General features: G+C 41.0%; 1 long non-coding RNA gene across 1 annotated transcript in view; it reads right to left on the bottom strand.

The window, feature by feature from the left end:
* LOC109457455 (uncharacterized) overlaps positions 1–23,158 on the bottom strand; it is a 611,744-nt gene that overhangs the window by 350,868 nt on the left and 237,718 nt on the right. The window contains exon 6 of the long non-coding RNA XR_012489845.1: positions 2,900–3,049. This is a non-coding gene — a long non-coding RNA (uncharacterized LOC109457455). The remainder of the gene's footprint in view (positions 1–2,899; positions 3,050–23,158) is intronic.

Here is a 23,158-nt window from a genome sequence, read left to right as displayed (position 1 = left end):
ATCTCTGTACTTTCTTATTTTAAAATCCAAGGCATCGGAAAAAGGAGTTCTCAGTTTCCACTTATCTTCGTTTATCAATCTATGATTAGCTTTTAGTCACTTGCTGCCTAGAAAGACGGACATTTCCGACTTATTCGGGCTCTTTTCTTGCCCCCCTACTGCCCTGTTGGGTCCTGCTGTATAAAATTCCACCATCAGTTCTTTATTCCTAAAGACTGAGGCACAGCGGCTGGGGAGTAGTCCAACGCGTATGCCAAAGCCCTCGGAGTCTGGGAGTAGATGCAGGGGTTGTTCAGTTGTCACAGTCCAGCAGGTGAGACAGACAGATCAACAACCAACAGTGACGGAGAGCGTGGTGTTGTGTGTTACATTCTTTGCTGTGAAGCAGTGACATTGGGAGCGGTGGGTACGAGCGTGGGCCCTGGAGACAGGGAGAGCTGGGTTTAAAGAGTCTCTTCATCCTCCATTTCCTTATCTACAAAATGGGACAATAACAAGAGGTTTGGGGCTGCTATCTGCCTAATGGAGGCACGCACGTGAGGTGCAGCGGAGCCTGTATAATGCAATGGTTAGTCTTGCTCACAACTGTTATTGTGTTATTAAGGAATTGGACAAGTTGGACGGTCTTGGGAATCAAAGAGGAAAGGAGGAAAAAGTGCTTGGAGAAGATACATTGCTCAAGGTAAAATAGCTAATAGCCTGTGGTGATCACATCGTAAGGTATAAAAACAGTGAGTCACTATGCTGCACACCTGAAACTAATATAATATTGTATGTCAGCTATACTTTAAAACAAATAAAATGAAAAGAAAAAGAACACTACCCAGAGCAGTGTAGCACTTGAATGGCAGATTTGACTAAATGCTCTAATATCCATGAAAGTCTGTATGTCTGACCTTGTAGAATCAGCTGTGTCCTTCACATTTCTTTGAGGCCCGCCTCCCATCACCAGCTATAACTAGAAGTTGGCAAGAACTATAAAGCGCTGGTCTCCTGTGCCTTGGGGGAAGGGTGCCTCAACAAGACTGGTCTTTCCATCTCTCTTTAGGGCTCGGAGTGTTCCCACAGGAAACAGGAAAGCCCAGAAGTGATGCTGCATTTGGCACTACCTTCACTCGTGTATTATCTTCTGTCCCTCCCTGGAGTCATCTCTGGCACTCTCTGGAATTCCCTTTATGTTACTTTTTCTTCTTTTCATTTGTTCCCTCTCAAAGCAGTTATGTAATTAACAACGCTTGAAGTCAATACAGACTCCACATCAGCGGTTCTCAAACCAGGGTTGATCTGGCGCCCTCCCCAGGGGACATTCGGCAATGTCTAGACGCTCTCTTAGTTGTCATGGCTGGGGTAAGGGAGCTGCTATCATCTAGTAAGTAGAGGCTAAGGATGGTGCTGAGCCTCTGACAAAGAATTTTCTGGCCGCAAATGACAATGGTGCTGATGTTGAGAAACTTTGCTCTATGATGATAAAAGCACTTACATATCTCTTTGTCCATTTGACTCTATCACACCCTTGGATGAAAGCCAGGTCAGTGTCCACATTCATCCCCAAATATCTCCTTATCATGAGGAGCATAGAGATAGGTACTCCACTATCTAGCAGAGAAAACTGAGACCAAGGAAGTAAAGTGAATGACCCCAGGCGACAGAATAAGGTGGTGGCAAAGTCAGGACCTGGAATTTGCTGGCTTCCAATGCTGTCTCACTGTCAGCACTTTTTTTTGTTTTTTAAGAAACATGCTAAATTTCCCTCCTTTACCAGGTAAGAGAGGCACAAGGCCAGAAAACCTTAAAGTAGTAAATAAATATATTTTCTTACATAACCATAAAATATCAGCTTGGGAACATCCTTAGAGATTGTTTAATGCAATTCTATCATTTTGCAGATAGAGGCTCATGCCACAAAGTAGATGCATTTGTGGAGCAGAGTATGCCAGAGACAATTTCCCTTCTGTTCACCCATAACGTGGCCTATTGGCCCCTGTGCTGGAGAAAATATCTGAAACCTCAGTGGTCTGTATGGGCATTTACATGGGAAAGATACAGTGGGAGCTTTACAGGAATGAACTCAGGCAGCAGATGGGGGCCGTTGGGCTAGATACTGAGGGTTGGGAGGGAGAAAAAGGCGCCAAGAGAGAAAGTGGATTAGGTAGAAATGAGGGCTCTAGAATGTGAGGTGAGCCCTGAAAGAAGTAGGAAAAGAGAAAGGGAAACTAAATTATACATTTCCTTTGTGTTTTGGGATTCCCAGGTACATTAAAGTCTCTTGAGTAATGAAAAAAGAGAATCTGTCACACAAACTAACCTTAAACTGTACTTTAAAGAATCTTTATCATTATTTTCTACTGTAAGTATAATATGTACTTATTATTTTTAAAATGAGTATAGAAAAATAGAAACATAGAGCATGAGACTTTTTTCTAGTTTCCCACTCCCCTGAGATAAACACTATTAGCAGTTTAATTTATTTTCTAAGTTTCTATTCTAGTCTATATGCTATATTACAGGCTATTAACTTTTTTTTTCAAAAATGGTATCTATATAAAACGTACGGTATCTTAATTTTTCATCTGGTATGTATAATGGACATATTATATATAACATATATAATCACATTTGTACAAAGAGAGATATCACATTCTTCTTCCTGTCTACACAGTATTCTATTGTTCGGATATATCATACTTCATTAGTGATAAAAATGCATTTTCATTCTTGTGTGACTATTTCCGTATAACAATTCCTACAAGTGGCGTTGCTATGGAACTCTATGGAATCAGAGAGTAGGTATGTACATTTAAAATTTCATAGTCAAATTGGCCCCAATAACTTCAGTCAAAATCAATTCCTCCCAAATGGACATTTTAAATCAGTGGGCACCTTCCCTTTGAAGCAGTACCTGATTCCTCCCGTTGGAAATAAGCCCGCACCCTTAGAACGTGTCTACTTCTTGTTGGCACACGTCCCCCAGTCTCCTTTCTCCTCACTGGCAGCTCCACGCTGGCATTAGTTCTAGAATTCTCCTGGTGTCAGCGCCTGGAATGGAAGGCTGGGTGAGAGGAAACGGAGTGTCAGTGAAGATTCCAGAGTTTCATTTGCTGCTTTCAGCTCCTTCCTTTTTTCTGCTGATCTCAACCTGAACACGTTCTGCCAAATATGCATCTTGGCAGCTTGTGCCAACCAGTGAAAAACGAATTAAGAGGGGCAGCTAATTAGGAGATCAAACAACCCAGAGAACTGAGTAAGTGAGAACTTCTGGAGGTGTTTCACTGCTCCAAATGTCCTAAATAAATCATGGGCCTTCTAGGGATGGTTCTTTGCACTTGGTCCTGAAAATCAAAGCAAAGTCACAACATTCTCTCTTAAGATGAAAGCTCTGAACTGAAGCCTCAGTATAAATCAGGCCTAAAATAAGAGATCATCCACTTCCAAGTGCTTATCCTGGACAGGAGGGCCCTAGGCCAGTTTTCCAAAAAAAACCTGTTCCCTGACACCCCAAGCCCACGATGAGCTTTAGGAAATAAAAGGCTGCTTCAAATAACTTGGCAAACACCACACACTTTGTTCCCCTCTTAAGTATTCCCAAAGCATGTTCACAACCTAGAGTCTCTGAAGAGGCTTTAAGAAACCCCTGCTGCCAAGAAACTCGTTTAACATATTAATACTCCGAGTTACTCACTTTGATAACATGATCATGGCCAAGTTTGCCTCCATCCTTCCTGCCCCACCCTCTTGAGACTCTGCTCAAGAAATGGGTCCTATTTAGGAATCACAGAAAGCCACTTTACAGGTTGTAAAGCCTGATACTGATATTCAGGACTGTTATTATGGCAGGCGTGTCAATTAACACAGATGTTCAGTCAATACTCAAAAATGATTTCCTTAGTACCTATTGGGGTCCAGCGGTAGGAATACAAGAGCACGGAACAAGGTCCCTGTTCTCTGGTCTAATCTTCACACTTGCCATCCCTACATCCCACCAAAACATCCTCAGTGGTTCAGGGAGCTGGTAGCCACTCTTTGCTGAGAAAAGAAGAGAAGTGCTATTGTTCCTAAAGAACAAGAAAGTCACCAGAAAGAGGCTTCCCCTGTGCTCTGAGTTAAGAGAGGAGAGAAAGTCTAAAGGAAAGATAAGCTTAGCTCTACTGACGTTTCAATGTAAACAAGACACAGAAGCTGTGAGCACTTAGCCAGATTTTTCTTATCTGTAAAATTATATAATATGAGCACACAGACCTTGAGAGCCCAGTTATTGAACTTGTTTTATTGTTAAAATAACCAGAACTATATCGTATTGTTCTGAAATTTGTCCTAGAGACCTGGTAAATGGGTGGAGGTTGAGTTCATCATGTCTGCCTCTGGGAGCTGGAGTACAAAACTAAGAATTGAGACATACTCTTAATGGCTTGTGTATAAAAAGGAATGGGTTCTCACAGGTTATCAGTGGAAGTGAAACTCTTATATATTATTAGTACTCAATAGAGCAATTTGCCAATATCTATCAAATTTTAAATGCACCTACCATTTGAACCACTAATTCATTCAGCCAAGTATTTATTGCAATTGTTGGAAGTGCCGGAGAGATGTAGCAATGACTAAAACAAGGTTTCTTTCCTCATGGTGCTTACAGTCTACTGGGAGGAAGACGTACAACAAACAAATAAGCAAGTGAAGGCGTAACTATTTCAGGTGATGGCAAGTGGCATGCAGAAAAACAAATCAGGGTAAAAGGAAGGGACAGCATCAAGATGGGAGGTGGCTATTGTGGGAAGGCCACTCTGATCATTGAAAACTGAGCAGATGCCTGCAGGGAATGAGGGAGTGAGCTCTGTGGATACCTGAGGGAAGAGTATTCCAGGCATGGGACAGTACATACTCTGAGGCCAGAGTGCACTTGGCATTTTAACAAACAGAAATGAGAACAGTATAGCCAAAGTGAAGTGAGATAACTCAGAGAGGTGGCAGGACCCAAAGCATGCAGGAGCCACAAATCAGATTATACAAGGCCTCCAGGCCAGAGTAAGGATCTTAATTTTACTCCAAGGGAGATGGGAAGTTCTGAGCAGAGAGTGTATAACGTAAGGTTTTAGAAACCAATGCAGCCTCTTGCATGAAGAATGTATTATAGGAGCGCAATGCAAAAGGAGAGAGACTAGTTAGGAGCCACTGCAATAATCCAGGAAAAAAGGATTGTGGTCTGGACCACAGTGGTCGCCATGGAGTGGGAAGCTCATAGTTGGGACAGGATTTGCTAATCAGACCTTCTGATAGTTTGAATGTGAGAGAGAGAAAACAAGGTGACAAGGTTTTTTACCTGAGCCACTAGAAGGGGAATGCCATTGAACTAAAATGAGGAAAGCTTCGAAGGGACAGGTTTTGAGGGATGGATACAGGCAAATTAGGAGTTCAGTTTGAGACTTATTGACTTTGAGAAGCATTTTAGAGATCCAAATGGAGATATTATGTGGGCAAATGAATACACAGAACTGGTATCAGGACAAAAGTCAGGCTGGGAACATATATTTTGGAGTTGTCATTGTGTATTGTCATTGTATGTTGTCATTGTATGTATTTAAGACCACAAAACCAAGCAAGGTCTTCTAGGGAGCAGGTCTAGATAGAAGTGAAAAGAAGGCCATATTCTAGGAATTTAACCTACCCGTACATTCATGAACATGTGAAAAACTACATCTGTGTAAGAACATACATAGGAGCATTATTATGCAAAATATAGAAAGCAACAAAAATTCACTGATAAAGAACTGAAGTATTAATTATTGCACAATCTTACAATGGAATATTATTCAGTAGTCTTTTAAATAATGAAGCTACTTTCTATTAACATCATACTTAAAAGTGAAAAACTGAACGCTTTTCCCTTAGATCAGGAACAAGGCATGGGTGTCTACTCTTACCACTCTTATTCAATGCAGTACTGGAAGTTGTAGCCACTTCAATAAGGCAAGAAAAAGAAAAAAAAAGTCACAAGTTTGAAAAAAATAAATAAAATTATCCCAATTTGCAGACGACCTGATTGTCTAATGCAAAATATCCGAATGGAGAACTTAAAATAAGTTCTAGAATTTTTCAACAATAAGTGAGGTTATCAAGTTTGCAGAATATCAGATTAAAGCACACACACCACACACACACACACTACATTTCTATATATTAACAGTGAACCTATGGAAATTGAAATCAAAAACACAATACCATTGTTTCAACCATTTCACAATGTATACATACATTAAATCATCACAGTGTACATCTAAAAAAAAACCATGTTGTATAACCTGAATACGTACAATTTTTTGTCAAGCATACCTCAATAAAGCTGAAAAGAAACACAGTATCATTTACAAGTCCAAAAAAATAAAACTCTTAGATGTAAACATGTACAGAGTGTCTGCTGAAAATGACACAATACTAGTGAAATAAATCAAAGACCTAAAAGGATGAGGAGCATAGTAAATATTCAACATAGTAAAGTTGTCACTTCTCCCTAAATCTATCTACAGGTATAATGTAATTATTATCAAAACCCCAGCAAGGATTTTGATAAATAAGCTTATTCTGAAATTCATGTGGAAAGGCACAGTTTCTAGGATAGGTACAACAATCTTGACAAAGAAGAATAAAGTGAAAGAAATCAGTCTACCTGACTTCATGACTTCTTTTAGGTTACCTAATAAAGAAAGTGAGGCACTGGTGGAGAGATAGACACGTAGATCAATGGAACAAAACAGAAAACACAAATACAGAGGGTGCCAAACAAATGTCTACACATTTTAAGAAACGAAGAAACTATTAAAATTATGCTGATGGCAACCACTTTGATCACCTCTTGTAATTGCAAAAGTCAAACATAACTTCTATTCATCTTTTGTTATCGGTATATATTGAGTATTACAATTTTAATACAGTTTTTTCCTTTCTTAAAATGTGTATACATTTTTTGGGCACCTTCATATACCCACACGAATATGTTCAATTGATTTTTGATAAAACTGCTAAAGCAATTTGCTGGAAGAAGGATAAACTCTTTAATAAGTGGTATTGGAGTAATTAGACATGAATGGAAAAAAAAAAAAAATGAAACTTCACCTAAACCTCACATCTTATACAAAAAATTAACTTGAAATGGGTCATGGATTTCAATGTAAAACTATAAAAGTTTTAGAAAAAACAGGTGAAAATCTTTGAGAATCTAGGGCTAGACAAAGTTCTTAGATTTGACTCCAAAAGCAAATTCATAAAAGGAAATATTGATAAATTGGATCTCATCAAAATTAAATACCCTTGCTCTGTGAAAGTCCATGGGAAGGAGATGAAAAGACAACCTACAGACTGGGAGAAAATATTCACAAGCCACATATCCAACACAAGACTGGTATCTAAAAAATAATTTAAAACTCTCAAAACTCAACTATAAAAAAAAATAAAAATAAAACAATCCAACTACAAAGTGGGCAAATGACATACACAGACATTTCAATGAAAGGATATACAGATGACAAAGGACCGTGAAAAGATGTTCAACATCATCATTAGCCATCAGGGAAATGCAAATTAAAATCATAATGAGATATCATTACCACCAAACAGAATGGCTAAAATAAAAAAATGGTGACATCACCAAATGCTGACATAGATACGGAAAAACTGGATCACTCATACGTTGCTGGTAGGAATGTAAAATGGGACAGCCACTGTGGAAAAATTTGGCAATTTCTTATCAAATGAAATATGCAATTACCATACAAACCAGCAATCACACACTTGGGCATTGGTCACAGAAACTTGAAAACTTATGTTCACATAATAAAAATCTGTATATAAATACTCATAGCAGCTTTGTTCATAATAGTAAAAAAAAAAAGGAAATAGACCAAATGTCCTTCAACAGATAAATGGTGAAACAAATTGTGCTATACACATAAATACCCAATAATAATGTTCAGTAAGAAAAAGCCAGTCCCAAAAGGTAATATAGTGTATAATTCCACTTGTATAATATTTTAATGAAAAATAGTTACAAATGGAGGACAGATCAGTGAATGACAGGAGATAGGGACAAGCAAGAAGTGAGAAGAAGGTGGATGTGATTACAAGGGATCCTTGTGGTGACAGAAATGTTTAGTGTCTTGACTGTGGTAATGGACACGGAAATCTACGCATGAGATGATATTGCATAGAACTAAAACCCATACACTCTCTCTCACACACAAATGAATACAGTAAAACTGGGGTAATCTGAATAAGGTCAGTAGATTGTATCAATGTTTTACAAAATGGTACCGTTAATGAAAACTGAATAAAGAGCACACAAGATCTCTCTATGTTATTTCTTATAACTACATGTGAATTGACAGTTGTCTCATTAATATTTTCATAAAAAAGTGATTGTTTAAATAAACCATAAAATATTTTAAAAAGAGAGACCATTATTTTTATACTATTAAGGAAGAGATCAGATGTTCATTTGATTTAATTTATCCATGATACAGTAAGTAAAAACGCAAGGCACATAAGAAAGACCTACCATTGTTAGGAAAAGGGGACATATAGGCCAGCTCTGGGTAGGGCAATCGAGGAACTGGCAATAGCAGCTGCCTTTGGGGAGGGAACCAGGGATCCGGGGAGGGGGTGGGGGGAAACATATTTCACATTTCACCTTTCGAATTTTGAGCCATGGGCATGTATTACCCATGCTCCCAAAGAAATAATTAATTACATTTTAAATAAAAATACGGGTGACTGAAAATTGGTAAGCCTGAACAATAAATAATAACACACAACCACTCAACCAACACATAGAGAACAACTTTCATTGTTCCCTAAGAGAGATGCACAGAAAGAGCTATGCGTCAGAAGGATAAACATAAGGCATTACAAATACCAAGTCAGGGAGAAACGATTTACAAATAGAGAGAGATAACTGACAGTATATAACAACTATTCTAAGTGCCAACTGAGTGGTCCAAGCAGTTAGAGCTATAAAAAGTTAGTGATAGGAGAGATTTTGGAGTTGGAGAAGAAGAAAGATTTTCTACAACAGGTGGAATGACTTTGACCTTGAAGTTCAAAAAGAATTTGAACAGGGAAAGAGTGGACTAAAGATATCTATAATAGGTGAACTAGTAACAGAAGTAATATATTTCCATTATGCTCTAGACATTACCAAGCGTGTTCAAATTATTAGACGGCTAACAAAAGCCCTCTGAAACGGGTATTAACATTTTGCACATGTATAAACTGAAAATGAGAAAAATTAAATGAAGTTCCCCATGTCCCAGGTCTCAGAAGCTAAAGAATAGAATAGAATGAGGGGTCCTGACTGCTGAAGATTCACTCATTCCACTCCCGTACGAGACAATAAATCTTCAGGTGGCCAACATAGCAAAGATTCATGGGACTTTACGTCTAGTCCAGTCAAAAGCAGCTCTGTCACTAGAGAGGAATATTTGCACCCAGAAAACTGACAATTGTGAAATCTTTTCTTTGATTCTAGATGCATCAGTAAGGCAGAAGGATGAAAACTAAGTTTTATTAAACCCTTACCATGTGCCAGCCATTGTGCTGAGTGTTTTTCATAAATCTACTTATTTTATCCTCACCACGACCTTGGGGTTTAAATATATTTAATCCCGATTTTCCAGAAAAGAACCGTGGGGATCATGGCAATCAATCACAGGATGAGACAGGTCACAAAGCTGTTACATGACAGTTAGGATGCAAACCCAGACTGGTCCGCTTCTACATCCAATGTTCTTTCCACATCCCTAGGTGTCATGTTTTGCTGAGATTACCAAGACACCCTAATCGGCTATTTTCAGGAGAGGGAAAAAAAAAAAGTCTGACCTGGAATTTTAAGAATGGCTATAAAAATAGTAATTATTATTATTTCACTATTCACATTTATTTAATATTTCCATTTCTTCTTTTGATCTTTATGACCACTTTATAGATGAAAGAAACAAGGCTAGTGAGTTTTTCTGTTCATTAATCCGAATCTGCTTTGTCTCCACATACTTACAGATATGTAAATAGAGCTGGGAGGTCTCCGAAGGTATAAACTATCTGGTCTGACCTGGTCATTTTATAAACGAGGAAACAGAGGCCTAGAGAACCAGAAGGATTTCCTCAGGGTCCCATAGCTGGTTAGTGAAAGAGCTAGGACCAGCCTTCGTGCCCCTGGTTTTAAACGCTGCTAGAGAAACTACTGCTAGCAAGATGCAATAGTAAATCAAATCAAACCCTGAAACATACAGACTCGACAGACGGGGCTGTCAATGAAGCCAAAAAGGAAAGGATGGAGCAAGAAATATTTAAACAGGAACCTCAACAATAGTCGGGCTTTGCAGATCACAGCAGACAAAAATCAATCTTCATTCACCATCCAAAACTGAATCAGATATCTCAAATGGACACACGTAAACACACACACCACCATCTATGAAAACAAACTCCAAAAAAATCAATTCCATTTTGTGCATTTGTATCCTGAGAAATACATTACTCCACTGAGATTGTGACTTTGATTTTGACTTGGTTTTGAACACAGCTTTTAAAAAGTGGTCATCAGACAGGCTGAGACATGAAATCATAAAACCTTATATAGGCAGCAGGAAATACAGACTTCATTTAACCCATTCCTTCATTTTTGCAAATAAATAAACTAGGACTCAGAACAGAACAAGAGCACAGAATAAAACCAGATATTCTCAAGTTGATCATTTTCTATCGAGATTGGGAGTAAAAGTCAGGTTGGCTAATGCTTCATCAGTAAAAGCATGGACTTTGGAGGAAAACAAACCTGTGTTCCAGTCCTGGCCCCACCACTCTATCTGCCTGACTGTAGCAGACACATTTGTTGGCTAACATACAACCATTACTAATCCCCATGTCCCTTGCTAGCCCCCTCTATAAAGCCAGAGAAAGGCAAATACTCATTTTTCTAGCATCACTTGCAGCTAGGGGTAGTCACATGACATAACACCAGCCAATGAGACAGAAGTGGATATAAGCCAGGGGCTTCTGAGAAGACATTTACTTTTCATGTAAAGAAACACAGAGGGCTAGTGTTGACCCCATCCTTGCCTTCTTCCCTGAACACAGACTTGCTGCCTGAAGCAAGCACTCCAAGTCATAACTACCTCGTGGCCAGGGGCATACAAGCATAAAGAAGAAAAACCAACATGCTGAAGATGGTGGAGGCAGAGCAGACTGTTAGAAAGAACTTGGGTTAATAGTGGCATCATTGAAGTGGGATCAGTAGCAACAGTACCACCAGAATTCTTGTTTGAGAAGGAAAACATAACCCCACTTGTTTAAACCAAAATTAGCTGGTTTTCTATTCATTGCAGCCAAAGATAACGGATATAGTTACCTTTGACAATTACTCTCTCTAAACCTCAGCAGTCATATTTCTAAAACGAAGAAGAATACCTAGCAAATCATTCTGCTGTCATATCATTAATTCAGTATATATTAACTGAGCACCTACTATGTCATCGATTCTGTTCTGGGAGTTGGGAATAGAGCAGTAAATACAAGGTTCCTCTGGCAATAAAACAGACTTTCTAATCTTAGGAGGCAAACAATAAACAAAGAAAAATAAGAAACGTACTTTGAAGACTAAAGTGAAAAATGCATGTGAAGGACTTGGCACAAAGCTTGGCACAGAGTAGGGTTTACTAAATAGCAGCTTGTACTATTATCATTCGTACTGGCATCTAATAAATACTGCTTAAATTCTTAGGACCTCCCCAAACCCACATATATATGTGTTATTAGCAATAGGGGATCTCAAGCCATCCCACGATGTCACAAGGAATCCTTGCATTCTGACCTGCTAATTAACACTCTTTCTTCTCAAGCTGGGCATGTTGTCTTTTAGATCTTGTGGTTCTAAGGTTCACGAGCCTTTAGAACTTTCCAATACCAGGACTTGTCCTGAATGATCAAAACAGAAAAGCTAAAATGGCTGGAAAGGAAGAAGGAAGTTGGAGAGGACTGGGGATTTGCTACAGATGGATGCCCTGTCTGTAACTGGAGACTTGGAAGGGCTTTCCCTGAACGATTAACCCAGGAATATACATGCCAATGATTACTTCTTTCCGGAGATTGCCAGGAGACGCCTAACTGGGACTAAACAATAGAGTCCCAAATGCCTTTGTTTTTCAGATGTCATTTCAATTAAAAAAAAAATGATTTCATGAGTAGGAATTACAAGGCAATGGTGTAGAGAGTCAGGCTTTGAAATCCCTTAGAAATACCATTGGATACATCCAGGCTCTCGTCCTGGTTCCAACAATGATTTTTTGTGATCCTAAGCAATCCCTTCCCTGTTGGACCCCGGTTTTCCCATCAGTACAATGATGGAGCTGGCCTGGACTGGGTCTAAGGGACCTTCCAGCTCTGACATTCTGTCATTCTACTTCTCTCACATCTCCTGCTCTGGTGAGACTCCCTCCTCCCAGCAGCAGTGGAACAGGGTGCCTCTCTCAGCACATTTGCTAATGCCCAGCCAACAAGGGAAAAACTGCTGACGGCCGCTCTGGCTGCCTCCGTGTTGTTAAACACCTACTTACAGCTCTAATCGCCTGGTTTTCACACCCAGGAGATGGGGATTGATTGCTGACATTGACCTGGCAAAGAGACCATCCTGCAGTCACCAGCCAAAGCGACTTAGGTGTGCAGGCTGGGAATTTGGCAAGTGGTGCTGTGGACGGGAGAGAGGGTGTGAAAAGGAAAACTGGGAGATGGTTTTGCGTAGTGGTTAAAAACAGTGCTTGCGAAGTCAGGCAGATCCAGATTTCATTCCTTTCTCTGTCACATTCTAGCTGTGTGAACTTGGACATGTGATTTCACATCTCTAAACGTATTTCTCAACAGCAGCGGACCCTGCCACCCTGTCCCAGGGAATGACTCTCGGTGGGTCTCAGTGGCATGGTAGTCTTTCTGCTTGCTAGCAATTGTGTAAATGGGCCTGTGACCCAATGCGGGCCACTGAGACCTGAGAATTTTTCTGGGTAACTTCTTGGAAGTATTCCTTGCCAAACAAACAAACAAGCAAGAGCGGCATCTGTAAGCCTTTTGGTCATTAGGCCATCCTATGAACCATGAAGAAAGAACATGCTGATAGAATGAGTATGTCAAAGCAAGAAGATAGAAGGAACCTGGGTCTGGGAAGATGCCACTGAGCCATCAACAGCCCTGGAGCTGCCCTGTTCCCAGATTGCTGGTACTAGGTGAAAAAATACATCCCTAAACTACTTTTACTGGGTTTTCTGTTCATCAAAAGCCTTTTAACTGAGATTGGCAGTCATAATAATTGTTTTTGTTATCATTGCTAACATCTACTAACCAGAGTAGCATAAAAAGCAAAAATTCAGAGTGCAAAGAACCGGGCTCAAATCCTAGTAACTCCCTTCAACCTCTTGTATCTCCGTTTCCTTACTACTAAAATACGGACACACCTCGGAAAATAACAAGGATCTGAAAAGTCATAAAAATCTATGTAAACGTAGAGGAATATTATTAGTACTTTCTCTGCCATCAGTAATCTCTGATATGCAAGGAAAAGCACAGTAACTAACAGTCAGTAGAACTGGTTTCTCATTGTGGCGCTGGCACTAATTCCTTGGTGACACTGGACAAGTTGCTTCCCTCCTTTATGTCTTAGTTCCTCTTGCTATAAAATTAGGATCTTGGACTGGTTTAAATCTAAGGTCATTCTTGGAATTGATATTCTATGAATCAAAATATCTTTTTCTTTCATAGGCAGCAAAAAAAAAAAAAAAAGAAGAAGAAAAAAGAAAAAAAAAACTTTTAGCTGAGATGACAACAAATTCAGTGGAAGAGCCATGGGAATCTCCCATGAGCCCTGCGTGCTCTGTCAACCATCACACACAGAAGCCCTACCTCGCAAGAGCTCCCCCTTCACTATCCTGTCAGCATGAGGCTGCCTACTGCACCTCTAGCTATCCTATTGGACAATTTCCCCCTTCACCTCTAGCTATCCTATTGGACAATTTCCCTAGCATCTCCACCAACAAAGAAAATGCTGCCTACAATTCCTAGTTTTTCCTCGTGAAGAGCTAGTTATTTAAAACACAAGGACGCTAAAAGCAAGGATTCCCAGACTGAAATTATTTGGGCTTGATCTAGGAATTGTTTTAAAAAACAAACTAAAACTGCCATCCAAATCAACGCAATAGAAGTTCCAAAATACCCATTTCAGACCCAACACCAGATGGGATGGAAGTAGGTACAATTTTATGCGTATTCCAAGTGGACAAAGCAAGTTTGCCTTGTGCCACTGCACACAGACTGGCAGAGAACATTCCCATCTGTATAGCACGTGGTTCTTTTAAAAGCCCTCTTACATGACTCTCCCAATCATGTTATAAGGAAAGTAGACAAAGGGGGTGGCAATATGACACAACATTTAAGATCTAAGCTGTGGAAAACATGATATCTGAAGCCAAAATCTGGCTCTGCTCAGTTCATTCTTTTTCTCTCTCCCTCAAAATGTGTGTATTCTATACCCAGTATGTGCCTGGAACTGTTCTAGGCTTTAACATCACCCTTCAACATATATACATATCACCCCTATGCCCCAATTAATCCCAGAACCTCAAATGTGTGTTCAGGTGGCATGTTGGGTCCCTCCCCAGGCAAAAAGGATGCATTGTTTTGGTCTACACTAGTCATTGCAATTCCCCCCTTTCCTCCTCTTTGATTGTTATGGGACTCCCAGCGAGCATGTGCTCTGGGGGTCTTGAAGACCAGGCAAACATTTGATGATTTGCTAGAAGCCCTTGGGGCTAAAGCTGATTATAGCAAAAAGATACACAATAGGATCCGCAAGGGGAAAAGACACGAGGTGGAATCTGGAGAAACCCATGCACGGGCTTTGTTCCAGTATCTCCTCCATCTGGTGAGGAGACACGAGTGTGCTCTCTTTGCCAGCAACAAAAAATGCAGCAACATGTGTTCAATGTTTCTGCTTAAGGAAGCCCATGTGAACTCAGCATCCAAGGTTTTTACTGGGGGCTGGTCTTACCAGCACCCTCTGCCCAGCATGTACCAAAATTCCGGACTCTCAGAGGGAAAGCAGGCATTCGACATCAATTACATTGTTTGTACAAACAGTTTAGGAGCCATAAACCATCGTCATGCATTAGGGAATGGATCAAATACCAAGTTCCCCGATGCCAGACCAGGGAAAACCTTCCAGGCTCTTCTAAAAGGAGCAGACTCCGGCCTGCTATGTTAACTCTTTTCTGCATAACACATGACTCCATTCTGGTCAACGAATCATAAAGAGACGTCTGCTAGAGACTTTCTGTAAAAATCATAGATCTGCATAAGGAAAAACAAGTTTTCTTTATCCCTTTACTTCCTGCTTATTGAGACGTTGAATAAAGATACAGTATCTGCAGCTGAGACCTCAATCTTGCAACAGTGAGGATGAAAATACAACATGCTGAGTACGGCCTGAAGGAGAGGGGAAAGTGCCTGAGTCCTCAAAGTATCACCCAGCAACTGAACCAACACTCACAGCCACCAACTTCCACATTTTGTTTCCTGAGGGAAACAAGGTTTAACCTACTGGCAGTAAACAGCCTGTTACTTGCAGCCGGATTCACTCCTAATTGATACAAGAGTCAAGCGAAAACAGCCACAGCTCTTTTTTTAATGAAGCTTCCTGTCTAGTGGGGATCACAGATGACCAAATAATCACACTAATGAGAATATAATTGCAAACTGAGACTCTGAAGAAAAGGAATTTTGTTACATAAGAACATATGAAAGAGAAACTGACTTAGATTGGTTCCAAAGGGGGAAGAAAGTACCCACGGAAAACGTTCAAGTTATTGATTTCCACATAACAAATCACCCCAAGACAAAACGGCTTAAAACGCTCATTTGATTCTGGTCATGATTTTGTGAGTTAGGTATGCTGGAAAGGCTTAGCTGGGAGTTCCTTCTTGGGGTCTCTAATGGGGTTGGAGTCGCAAATCAACTGAAGCTGTCATCTGAAGGTCTGCCTGACACACGAGGCTAGCAGGTCACGCTGGCTGTCATGTCGATTGAGGGCTCAGCTGGCTGCTGACCAGAGCACCTATACACGGCCGCTCTAGCACAGGGTGTCAGAAGAGCAGGCATTCCTGTGAGGTGGCTCAGGGCTCCAGGCACAGGTGTTCCAGTGAACAAGGTGGAAACTGCAGGGGATCTTATGACCCAGCCTCAGAAGTGACATAGCATCACTTGCACCGCAGCCTTAGTCCAAGCAGTTAGAAAGCGGCCCAGATCCAGGAGCAGAGGTATAGACCCCTCCTCTCCATGGGAAGGCTGTCAAAGAAATTCCTTAGGAGATGGGAGTTCAACCAATATCTGGAGAAGGAGTAGGAGGTACTAAGCAAGCACGAGAGGAAGGGAGACATTTCAGCTACAGAGAACAGCCTGTGCAAAGGAAGCCCCAGTGGTGGGAGAAAGCACAGCATATGGGAGAATAAAGAGAAGGCTAGCGTGGCTGGAGCATCGAAAGGGAGGTGTGGGGGATGGGTGCAGGGGCAGCGGTTTGAAGGGAAGTCATGCTGGGCCTTGCACACTGGTAAGGATTTGGATCTTTAGCCTAAGAGTCAGCACCTATGTGACCTTGAATAGGTCACTTAACCTAAGTGTCACTCTCTTCATCTGTTCAATGGGGTAATACTGATCATAACTACCGTACAAATCTGTCATGAGATTTAGTGAGATAATATCTGCATAGTAAGTGCTCAATCAAAGGCAGTTGTGGCCCTTATTGTGGCTCCTTTTGTCATAGCTTGATTTCCTACATAGGACATCCATGCCCAGAGAGAGTAAGTGGCTCAGAATAGTCAAAAACCAAGTACTTGAGCAGGGATTGGAATCCAAGCCTCGTAGCCCCTTGTCGAGTGTTCAGTCCTCCTCCCCTCCCCCAACTGCGAAGCATTAGGGACAGGGACGGACGCTGAGGGGACGGCTGGTGAGGGAGGAGGACTCAAAAGCTGGGCAGCTTGTCCAGAAACTGACACCTTCTATATTTCTAGACGACATCTGCGAGAAGCAGCCGTGGCTTTTAAGAATTCCATTAACAAACTGAGGCCTATCTCTGCTGCAAGCTGAAGGACCAGAGGGTCTTAGGGTCTTATCTACATGAAAGTGACACCGGAAGTGATGTAACAAAGGGCAGGCACATTGACTTTGCCACCAAAGGGAATCCCAGTTCAACACTTACTCGCCCTGTAATGTGGCATAAGTCGCTAAACCTCACTGTGCCTCAGTTACCTCATCTCTGAAATGGGAATAACACTTACCCCATTGGGTTATTTTGAGAATAAGGGAGAAGATGCAGGTAAAACACTTGGAGCCCCACTAGTGCCAAATAAATGTCTCCTTTCCCACTCAGGGATGTAACCGTCAAAACACTGAAATACCACTGATTCATTCAACCAGGTCTATCGTGACTGAGGACCACACAAAGTGTCTGATTCACTCAGACACAGACTGGTCTCTGTGCTGGTCTATGAATCCACCTAACAGCTTTCAGGCTCAGACTCTTTCCCTTGGCCGTTTCCTCTGCCCAGAACCTGTCCCCTGAGATTCTTGCATCGATTGCTCTTCAGTTCCTCCTGGTTTCCGCTCCAATAAGGAGGTGGTGAGGAAAGGCTTCATCGGGCAGGATTTGATGATGCAGAGAACGAGACGGAGGGCACGGCAAGTGAAAAGAACAATACGAATCAAAGCACGAGGCAGGAGGAGTGGGGATCCTATCTGGAAACGTGGTGGACAGTTCATGGATGTCGGTAAGAGGAGACGTGGGAGGGTACGATGGGCATGGAACACTAACACTAGTGGGACCTGGAACGTCACTCGAAACATTAATGACCCGAGGCCCTGACCCAGGAAGCCAACCACGCATGAAGTGACGGATTTATCTATTTATTCATTTATAGCCCCCACCTTTTCCTTCTCTCCTCCCCCCACACCCCCTGTGCCGCTCTCTTACACACATACTCACTAAGGACCACCTGTCCTATCCTTCTCTTCTAAACCTAGGGGCTCGCTTACAGCCAGGAGCTGAGGCTTAGAAGCCCCTCACAGACGGAAATCCGAGCAGGCCAACATGTTGTGGGAACACAACTGAAGGGACCACGGCCCTGAGTGGATGAGATGCCCATTGGCTGACTCAGACACAAAGCAATAAGAGGAGAAGGGAGGGAGGGAGGAAGAGAGAAGGTGGGGAGGGAGAGAGGAGGGAGAAAGTAAGAAAGACAGAAAGGGAAGATGGGGAAGAAGAGAGGGAGGAAAGAGGAGGAGGAAACTAAAAGAAACTCTAAAATTCCCATTTTCCCTGGGGTAAGAGAATGGCTGCCAAAATCAGTCTTCCTGAGTGACCCTTGTGGGTTGATGGAGCAGAGAAAGCCTTGTGAGCTAATATTCAAGGACCCTCCCTGGAAGCCCACAAACATCCCCTCTTCTTCCCATCAGATCTCATCACCTAAAATTCCTCCAGTTAGGGATGCAGGCAGTTTAGAAGTCCAGCATTAAAATGTAAATAGCTCTAGGAGGAATTCAACATTAAGCCATTATCAACTATTAGCAGTTCTACAGGGATTAGAATCACAGAACCAGAGGTTCTAGCAGCAAGAAGGGATTTTTAGAGATAAGTTTGAGATAATTTACTAACATATGGAACATCAGAACAATATATTCAGGGGAGAAAAATACAGCCCTGTTCTGGATCTTTCTCATCCATCTACCTTCATACCTCCTCCCTAAAATTCATTCATTCATTCATTCATTCATTCATTCTTCGTTCATTCCACAACTCCTTAGTGAGTACTGTTTTAGGCATTGGTGACACAGGGTAACCAAGTAGGGAAGGTCCTGACATTGTAGTGGAAAAGTTGGACAATTAGGAAGAAACTCTTTCATCTTTGATTCCTCGTCCTTGGTCTTTGCATGCACATTCCTGTGGTCCCTGCTAATTCCCTCTTTGGAGAACCTACTGCCTTATGCAAAGTCTCCCACAGCTCAGTTCCTCACTGTGCTTAGTTTTCTGTATGTTTGTTCTGCTTTCTCACCCAGACTGTAAGCTCCTGGAGGGCGGAGAGATTGTCGTGCCTCTTTGTATCCCTTGGGAAGCCAAGCCCTAGAATGAGCTCAAAGACTTGACAATCCCTATGAATCACCAGTAATCTCCTGGCATTTAGTGGGTACTCTATAGACGTTTTTGAATGCATAAAAACGACTTTATTGATATGCAGAGAAGACATTGCAGGTGGGATATCTTGGGGAGATGGGCAGAGCACACAGATGGACAGCACTTGTACACTGGACATTTGAGTCTGGTACCAGGACAAGGAAGCATAGATACTAAAAGAGAACAGGAGGGCACAGACAAACTGTGACCTTATCATTTTTGTAATGCCTATTTCTCATGTATGCGGTGGGCTGAAATGCCTTCTAACGTGGCATTCAGTGATTGGAGGATTGATTATTCAGTTGATCTGACTAATTGGCATGTGCAATCCTCACCATATACTGAGTACCTACTAAATGCCGTGCACTCTGCTGGACTCTTGAGAGGATAGAATCTTGGCAATAATTAAAGTCAGACTCTGCATTTCAGCAAATTCCGAGACCACTTTGTTCTGATTCCGAAGGTCTCTTCTCTGGGTGTCCAGAGGGCAGGCAGCAGATGAATATCTACAGGTATGAATAGCAATGACCTTCAATCCTTTTGTCACCAACTGGAAATATCCAGTGCCGCAGGGTAAGACAAAAGAGCTCTTGATGAAGTGGTCACCTGGGGCCTCCTAACCTCCCTAGGGCACTGGGGCTGCCTGGCCAGTTCAATTATGTCTTCATAAGCTCATTTATCCTACAAGCGGATCTGAAATACCCTTTATCTGGCAGGCTCTGCAAGCGGACATCCTGGATTCCATTCCTGGCTTCTCCTCTATTTACTGCGACAGGGAACTTGGGCAACTTATCCAATAACAGCGCCTCAGTTTTCTCATACATAAACTGGGAATAATAATAGTGCCTACATTTAAAAATTATTCTGAGGATTATATAAGTTGGTGTATGGGAACACTTAACTATTTCTGCACACGGTACATATAACAACTCTTTGCTGCATATGTAATTTGTGCTGGAATATGTACCTTACCAGAACTCACTGTCTAGTTACAATGCAGAGAGAGAGGTGCTGTGGTGGGATAAAGTAGAGCCCAAAATGAGAGGGCAGAGGAGGGGCCCTGAGGACATATCAGGAGGTCAGGAAGACTTTCCAGGAGAATGTGAAGACTGAAATGAGACATAAAGGACCAGCTCATCAAAGAGCTGGGAAAATAAAGTTCCACGTAGAGAATATTTACAATCTCAGATGTCAGAGACAATGTGATCTGCGGGGAAACTGAAACTTCAGTCTGAAAAAGAGACCAGAAGAAGCCACAATAGCAACAGAGAACAGAAGCTGTAGAGCAAAAAGAAAACTGGTAACGTCATTAGTAAAACCAAGAAAGCAGAATTTTAAGGTGGTTGTGGGAGAAAACAACAACCACCATCCAGTTTACACTGAAGAATCTCCAAAAGGCTCAGGGATTGGTGGTACCAGCACCTCTGGAAGCAAGCAAAGACAGGGCGAAATGTTGGAGGATGGGTTATAAGCACATTTAAAGTAGTAGTTGAAATTTTAAAAATATTGATAAGTATTGAAGTTGTTGGATGTCAGGAAGATGGCAGCTCATTATACAAGTTGACCCTTGAACAATCTGGGGGCTGAGGACACTGACACCCCCCCACACACACATAATCAAAAATCCACATATAACTTTTGAACCCCCTCCCTCAACTTAACTAATAGCCTCCTGTTGACCGGAAGCCTTACCAATAACATAAACAATCAATTAACACATATTTTATATGTTATGTGTGTGTATATATATATATATATATATATATATATATATATACACACACATATATAAAAATATATATAGTATTCTTACAATAAAGTAAGCTAGAGGAAAGAAAACGTTATTCAGAAAACCATAAGGAAAATAAACACATTAACTATTTACTGGAAAAAAAAAAATCCATGTATAAGTGGACCGGCGCAGTTCAAGCCCATGTTGTGCAAGGGTCAGCTGTACTCTCTCCTCTACTTTGACATATGTCTGAAACGTTTCATAATAAAAGGTTTAAAAAAGGAGTTAAGCTCCCAGATGCCCTCCCCCAATCTACACAGCTGGGAAACTGGCCCTAACTGGTCCTGGCAAAAATATTGAAAGAATGAATAAAACCAAGATCCCTGAACATGCAGGCACAAGGAAGAACTGAGGGAGCGGGTATAAAACTCAAAGCGAGGGTTCTCTGGGAATCGTTATCACCTGGATGCTGAGACCCCAAGCTTTTTTCTCCAATTGGACGACCAGAACAAGGACAGCCATGTTCTCCAGGCAAGATATTGGAAGAATCTCGTATCAGGAATCTACCCAGCTCAAGAATAAAAGACTTGAAGAAGCCAAGACCAGGACTTTTCCCAAAAAGTAACCCAACTTGATAACCTTAAAATGCAAGTCTGCACACATACGAAAACTTCCCACTGGTTTTTATTGTTCCCATCTTTATATATGAGCAGACAGCAAAAGACGACTAGGTATCTGAAGAAAGCCTTTAAAAATGAATTAAGACAGCAAACGAAGAAGGAAAAGGGCAACTTGGTGAAACAGACTATTCAGGAAGATAAAAGCCTCTAAAAAAAACCCCCCAAAACCCTGCCACTAATATCCTCAGAGAGAAGAGGGGAGATATTATATCCATAAAGTAAAAATACAATGCTATTAAAGGAGTAATTAGAAAATACGAAAAAACTCTTAGAAATTAAAAATGTGATAGGAGAAATGAAAAGCTAAACAAAGGATTTAAAGATAAGCTGAAGACATCTCCCAAACAGAACAGCAAAAATACAAAAGAAAAGGTGGGAAGGAGAGGGAATAGGGAACAAAATGTAAGAAAAATAGAGAATCCCCCCAGATGATTCAACATCTGTGTAATAGGGATTCCAAGAACAGAGAAAAGAGGATATAGTGGAGAAAATGGTCAAATAAATACATTCAAAATAACTTCTTGTAACCAAAACACCTGAGTTTCCAGAATGAAAGACACTAAAAAGTGTAACACAAGAGATGAAATACAGCTAAGCAAGGCACACCTTTGAAAATTTCAGAATGCTGGGAATAGAGAAAAGATCTAAAAGTGTCTACACACAAAAAGAGAAAAAAAAACGAGTTACAGACTACGGATCAATAAGCTAATAGGCCTCAGGTGTATCAACAGCACTACCGGAAGTCTGGAGAAAACAAAATTATGCCTTCAAAATCATAAGGGAAAATCATTTCCAAACCAGAATGCTACATCCAAACAAAATATCAATTAAGTACAGAGATAAGCCAGAGACATTTTCAGAATTGCAAATTAATTTTCACCTTGTGCATTCTTTATAAGAAAACTACTGAATGGCATGCTTAAGATGGGAAAGTCAAGCAAGAAAAAGGAAGACGTGGAACTGAAAGCAAGAAAGAGGAGAAAGAACATCTCAGGATGAAGATAGAAGGAGACCCTACAGTGAGAGGGGCATAGCAGACTCAGAGAACACGACATCCAGAGTAAGGCAAGTTTCTAAGAGTGATTGGTCCAAGAATATTTAATTGATAAGAATACCTAATATGTGGAAATGTAATGAGAGATTAGGACAGTGGGGGTGGGGGCGTATTGCACTTGGGCATAAATTTTGGAAAATTACATTTTAAAAAGCTAAATGAATAAAGAGACAATGATTAGCTCCACAGAAAACAGAAAGTTAGCGAGGAAAAAAAAAGTAATCACGGTATTCTACACGGCTCAGCATGAATAGCATTTACATGATGTAAACACGGAATATTCATGCAGCTAACTAGGCAATAACTGCTTGAGGAGGGAGAAGAATGGAAATGAACTTGTGTACATTGAGGGAGGTGTTTTGGGTGAAAGATATAAAGGGATATAAAAAATATGTCTAAACTGAAAAAAAAAACTCACAAAGAAGCTCTATATGCATGTGTTTTAGGGATGA

Source organism: Rhinolophus sinicus, linkage group LG10, assembly GCF_036562045.2.
Source record: "Rhinolophus sinicus isolate RSC01 linkage group LG10, ASM3656204v1, whole genome shotgun sequence".
Taxonomy (NCBI): Eukaryota; Metazoa; Chordata; class Mammalia; order Chiroptera; family Rhinolophidae; genus Rhinolophus; species Rhinolophus sinicus.
This window is presented reverse-complemented; position numbering and strand designations above follow the sequence as displayed.